This window comes from Heliangelus exortis, chromosome 9, assembly GCF_036169615.1.
Source record: "Heliangelus exortis chromosome 9, bHelExo1.hap1, whole genome shotgun sequence".
Classification (NCBI taxonomy): domain Eukaryota; kingdom Metazoa; phylum Chordata; class Aves; order Apodiformes; family Trochilidae; genus Heliangelus; species Heliangelus exortis.
This window is the reverse complement of record NC_092430.1, coordinates 908485-914798: the sequence shown is the minus strand read 5'-3', so window position 1 is coordinate 914798 and position 6314 is coordinate 908485. Positions and strand designations below refer to the sequence as shown.

General features: G+C 56.1%; 1 long non-coding RNA gene across 1 annotated transcript; it reads left to right on the top strand.

Annotated features, from left to right (window-relative positions):
- Positions 1-5335: 5335 nt before the first annotated feature.
- LOC139799543 (uncharacterized) lies at positions 5336-5993 on the top strand. Its single transcript, XR_011727347.1, has 3 exons — positions 5336-5446; positions 5544-5606; positions 5898-5993. It is a non-coding gene; the product is annotated as an uncharacterized lncRNA (long non-coding RNA).
- Positions 5994-6314: the final 321 nt, after the last annotated feature.

Sequence of the window (6314 nt, the reverse complement as noted above, 5' to 3'; positions counted from 1 at the left end):
CAGGATCCTGCCGCCCATCACGGAGCTGCTATATCCTCTGAGTCAGGGACAATCTCCTGTTGCCACCTTCCCCAAGGTACCTTCACCAATGCCACACTGCAGCTGCTGTCCCACCCCTTCCCTAGGCCCCCTCGTGCACCCCCAGCCTCTGCTGGCCTCTCCCAGTGCAAACCAGTGCCCTCTGGAGCCTCCTGTCCCCACCCAGGACTCCCCTCAGGCTGCTCTCTGTTAAACCTCCCTCCCCAGGGTCACCACAGCAGGGGACAACAGCAGCAGCAGCAGCAGCGTGGGACTGAAGGTGCCAGGGATGAAGGCGGAGGTGGGAAGATTCTCAAGTTCCTCCAAGCCAACCTCTTGGATTGGCATCCAGAGACCGCCAAGGATTCCAGCTGTCCCCACCTGCCAGAAGCAGCTCCTGCCTTCCTCTCCCATCCCTTCCAGGAGGTCACCCGGCTGTCTCTGGAGCTGCTGAAGCTTCTCCTGCAGCAGCAGCTGAGCCAGAGCCGCTTTCCTTGTCTCCTCAGAGAGGAGGGAACTGCAGCTCTGGCAGAGCTACCGAGAGCTCACAGAGTCCCCCAAATAAAATGAGGCATTTGGAAGGCACAGCACGTGTGGGATCTGTTCTCTGCAGAGCTCCTAACTTTTTTGGTGAAAAGTTTGCACACAAATTTGCACACGACACACCCTAACATCCCTAAATTTGGATTTGGGGAAACCCCAAAATCCTCAAATTTTGACTTGATGTGCCCCCAAATACCCAAATTTGGACTCGACAGACCAAAATATCTCCAATTTCGGAGTCCACGCAACCAGAATCTCAAAATTTGGACTGAACACTGCCCGAAATCCTCAAATTTAGCTTTCTCTGCAAGATCCTTGTGGATGGCGACATTCAATAAGAGATGGAGAAGATAAAACAGGGAATGAACATAGGGTGAAAAACTTTGCTGAACTGCTATTGTGAGTTGTATATATTGTTTGTTATGAATTATATATGTTGTTTGTAAGGTATATTCTTTTGTAATTTTTCTAATATAGGTAAAGATAGAAGCAGTAAAAAATGCTATGTTTATATTTTATAAAATAAGCCACAAAATGTACCCGGGAAAAATGGGGGGGCTAGGTGACTAAGAATGTGTAGCCACTTCTCAAGAAGCCCATCTATAGGGTGATAAAGAGGAACCCGGACCCTTAGCCACAACGCGCACATGCGCAGAACCGCACGCGGCACCCGGATACGAGGGACTAGAAAAACAAAAGGAGCCGAAGCCGCAGCGCGCAATCTTGGTCGAGCGAAGACTCCTGAGCGCCCAGCGCTGTTTTACTTGCTGTGGCTTGCTAATAAATTCTAATTGCTTTTAATTGGCGTGTCCTGGTCAATTTTTAGGACCCAATTTATGACAAATTTGGTGCCGTGACTCGGATAAAGGCCACTTGGTGCAGACCCTTTATGGGGGGGGGGAGGGGGCCCCACTGAAAAAGCAGCCCCTGTGCTGGGATACTCATCGAGACCTTTACCCGACGAACCCCTTCAGAGAGAAACAAGAGAAAAACTGCAGAGAGAAACTAGAGAAAAATTTCAGAGAGACAGGGAAAGAAAAGTCAGAGGGAAAGGCAGAGAAAAGCCGGAGAGAAAGGCAGAGAGATATCAGAAAGAGGAATTTCAGAGAGAAAAGGCAGAGGAATTTAAGAAAGAAAACGAGAGAAAAAATTTCAAAGAAACAGAAAAATGTCATAGGGAAAGGCAGAGAAAAGCCAGAGGAAAAGGCAGAGGAATTTCAGAAAGAAAAAGAGAGAAATTTCAGAGAGAAAGACAGAGAAAAGTCACAAAGAAAGGCAGAGAGATTTCAGAAAGGCAGAGAAATTTCAGCAGGAGAGAAATTTCTGAAGGAAAAGGAGAAAAATATCAGAGAAAAGGAGAGAAATTTGAGAGAGAAAGAAAAATTTCAGAGATAACAAGAGAAAAAATTTCAAAGAAACAGAAAAATTTCATAGGGAAAGGCAGAGAATTTTCAGAAGGAAATTGCGAGAATTCAGAAGGAAAAGCAGAGAAATTTCAGAAGAAAAAGGAGAGAAAAGACAGCGAGAAAGGCAGAGAAAAGCCAGAGAAAAGAGAAGTTTCAAAGAGAAAAATTTCAGGGAGAAAGTGAGAAAAATCTGTGGTGGGAGAAAAACAGAAAAAAATCTGGGAGAAAGAGAGAAAAAATTCAGAGAAAAAGGGAGAGAAAAGTCACAGAAAAAGGCATAAAAATTCCAGAGGGAAAAGGAGAAAAATTCCAGAGGGAAAAGGAAAAGCTGAGGCAAAGTTAGAGAAAAAGGGAAAGAAAAGCCTGCGAGAACCAGAGAAAAATTTCGGAGGCAGAGAAAAGTTGGGAGAAAAGGCAGAGAAAGTTCAGAGGGAAAGGCAAAGAAAAAAGCCAGAGAGAAAGAGAGAAAAGTTTGAGACTGCTGGGGACATTCTTCACTGCGAGAGTGGTGAAGCATTGGCACAGGCTGCCCAGGGAGGTGGTGGAGTCTCCATCCCTGGAGGTGTCCAAGAAAGGGGCAGTGGTGGTGCTTGGGGAGATGCTGTGGTGGTTCAGGGGTGTGGGACTGACGCTTGGAGGCAGTGGTCTTGAAGGTCCTTTCCAGCCACGAGGGTTCCATGATTCCATGTGCCAGCACCTGCCTGGACACACCCGGCCTCTCCGCCAGGTGACAAAGGGAGCCTTTGTGACCTCACCTGTGACACTGCAGGTCCCGGGGTCCCTTCTGAGCACCGGGGAGGCCCTGGCTCAGTGCCCAGGAGGACAGCAGAGAGCGTAGAGGCGAACACAGAGCTTTCAGGAGCCCTGAGCCATGTCTGCGTTCTCAGCATTCAGGAGAATCTTCCGTGGATCCCAAGAGGACCAAGGAGAGTTGGAGATGGTGCCTGGTCCCCAGGAGAGGGATGATCCACGGACTGGGACTGGGACTGGGACTGGGACTGGGACTGGGACTGGGACTGGGACTGGGTGGATGCCCTCGGGGCAAATGGGGGAGGATTCGACAGCCCTTGGTGGTTTGTCTGACGGGAGCCTCTGCCCAGCCCCTGAGGACTCTGAATCTCCCCAGGCTGCCCGGGAGCCTCCATCCCCTGGAGATTCACTGCCCAGTGCAGAACCCGTCCCAGGCCTCTCCCTTCCCCCACACAGCCCCCTTGGTCCCAGGGGCTCTCCCTGCAGGCAGTGCAGCCTTGGGGCCAGCAGCACTGCCACCCCTACACCCCCTCCCCATGGCCTCTCCTCCTCCCCCAGGAGTGAGGACAGACCCATGCCCATATCCCTCCCCCATGGCCTCTCCTCCTCTCCCACATTTCCCACTCAGCAGAGACCCCCATGCTGGCCCCGGCTGGCCTGGAGGGGACAGGAAGAGGAGGAAGGCCACCCCCCTGCCTCATCAGAGGTGTGGGAGGTCCAGCTGCCAGAGACAGGTGAGGGGCCTTTGGCTGCTTTGCTGTGCTCCTGCATGGCAGTGGCTGATGGGCACATCCCCGGCCTGATCCCCGCCGGTCCCCTCTTTGGGTCCCCCTGCCCAGGGCTGGCTCTGTCCTCGGGAGCTGGCAAAGGGCTGGGTGCAAGGTAGGGGACCCTGCAGTCTCTCGTGCCAGCACCTTCAGCTTGCCCTCCTCCTCCCTTGTTTTGTTAAGGTTCCGAGTCTGCTTCCAGTGGATGTCAGGATCTGTCCGCAAGATATCTGCGGATATCTGCCTCCTCCTCCTCCTCTGAAGAGGAGGAGGAGGATGGCCAGCAGAGCTCTGTGGATGCCCTGGAGGACATCGAAGAGGAATCCACAGAGACTTCCACCTGCCTTGTGCCTGCTCCAGCTGAGGAGGTGGGTGTCAGCAGAGAGAGGGGTGGCTGAGCAGGGCCCACAGAACCTTTGCTGTCCTGCCCTCCCCGGCTCTCCCTCGGCCCCCACAGGGCCCCCCACAGGCAGGAGGGGCATGAGGGGCGGCAGCGATGCCGGCAGCACCTGCCAGGAAGCCGGGCAGGAGCCTGTTTGTGCCAGGCTGCTCCTCCACTGCTCCAGCAGCACAGAAATAAATTCTCTGCTTCACACAGGCAGCACAAACACAGGACAGGGTCACGCTGCACGGTATCAGGAGGAGACTGGAGGAGAGCTCCAGAGAGGCCGTGTTGCAGGGCCTGCTCCTCCTGAGAGAGATAATGGCTGCTCCCATGACAGCGGACAGAGCCATCAACATCGTTCTGGTGCTGGGGCCGAAGCTCCCACCGCTCTTTGATGATGTAAGGCTGCTGTGGGACCTGACCCCGCAGAGGGGCCCGGGGCAAGGACAGCTGCCCTCCAGCCCAGCCCCGCGGGCAGCACTTGGGCAGGGCTGCTGCCCTCTTTACTCCCCTGGGCTCTGCTGGGAGGCCTTCTGGGCTCTGCAGCCCAGCACAGCCTCTCCTTGGCAGGATGAGGCCTCCGCTGCCCCCAGCCCCAACCACCCCGCAGCATCTCCCCACTCAGAACCACGGTAACCGTGGGTAGGGAGAGGCTGTTGCTGCAGCCCCCCTGTCTTCCTTCCTTCCTTCCTCCCAGGAGTCCAGCCAGGTGCGGGAGCTCTCCATCAGCCTCTTTGGAGAGATGATGGGGGCTGTGAAGAGCAGAAGGGAGACATGGATGGAAATATTAATCCGGACAACACTCATCTCACTCTTCTTAAGGATGAATGACAGCACTGAGAGCGTGGCCGAGGTACAGACTTCAAGGCTGACCCCCTGCTTTGCCCTTCCCTCTGCCCCAGCCCTGGCAGCCACTCAGCAGCTCTTGCCCACCTCTCTGCTGCTGGCTAGCAGAGCGTGATACCTGAGCTGGTGGCTGTCCCAGGTCCCTGCCTCAGGCACTGAATCCCCCCCCATTCAGGCTTTGTCCCCAGCTGCCTCTTCCCAGAAGGAGCTGGGGACACTTTGCAGCCTTGCCCAGGGGAGGGGGGGGAGAGGTCTCCTTCTCCCAGCTGTGGTGCCAGCTCCCACCCTGTGCTGCTTTGCAGGCCTCTGGCAAAGCCCTCCTCGCCTCTGCCAAGTTCCTGGGCTGGAGCAAGCTCCTAAGAGAGATCCAGAGCCAGGAGATGTGGAGGATTGGAGAGACCCTGGTGAGGACAAGCCCCAGGTGCCAGGGCCTGGGCTGGACCAGGGATGCCCCATGTGCCCAGGGTGTGGGTGTGCAGCTGTTTCTGGCTGGCCCTGCTCCAGAGCGGAACACACAGCCTGGAGCTCAGTGCCCCTTGCCCTTCACCTTGCCCTTCCCATTGTTGCCTTTTTTTCCCTTTCCCGTTTCCAATTTCCCCCCCCCCTAACTTTGGGCTCTCCCCAGCTGGAGCAGGAGAATTGCTGGGTCCGAGATTACCTGGATTCCAGCCAGACACAGCTGAGGGATATTCAGCACCCCAGAGTCAGATTGGCGGCCATCAGGTTCATGGGTGAGCAACAGCCCCCGGGGACCCTCTTCTGGCTGCCCCCAGCTGGGGGCTCTGAAGTGCTGGGGAGGGGGAGTTCTGACGGGAGCTCTGTGCACAGGGGCTGCTGCGCAGCGCCTGAACAGGAACATGGACACGGCAGTGTTGGAGGAAACGTGTGATGGTGAGTGGGGTCAGAGCTGTGCCTGCCCCAGCCCTGGCAGTGTTGAGCTTGGAGCAGCCTGGGCTGCTGGGAGCTGGGAGCTGGGAGCTGGCCCTGGCAGGGCTTGGCTTGGGATGATCCTTAAGGTCCCTTCCAGCCCAAGCCAGGCTGGGATTCCTGAGCAGCAGCTTCCAGCTGCTCCCTTGCTCCCGCCTGCTCCTCCCAGCCAGGGAAAGAGAGGGATGGGGCTGGCACGGGAGGGGCTGTGCAGACACTGAGGTTTCACCACTGCTCTGTTTCTTTCTGTCACAGCCCTCCGGAGCTTGGAGAACGACCCTGATGCCTCAGTCCAGTCCCTGGCAGCTCAGACCTTGCTGACCCTGGGAACTGGCATGGAGCAGCAAAGATCAGGATCCTGCCGCCCATCACGGAGCTGCTATATCCTCTGAGTCAGGGACAATCTCCTGTTGCCACCTTCCCCAAGGTACCTTCACCAATGCCACACTGCAGCTGCTGTCCCACCCCTTCCCTAGGCCCCCTCGTGCACCCCCAGCCTCTGCTGGCCTCTCCCAGTGCAAACCAGTGCCCTCTGGAGCCTCCTGTCCCCACCCAGGACTCCCCTCAGGCTGCTCTCTGTTAAACCTCCCTCCCCAGGGTCACCACAGCAGGGGACAACAGCAGCAGCAGCAGCAGCGTGGGACTGAAGGTGCCAGGGATGAAGGCGGAGGT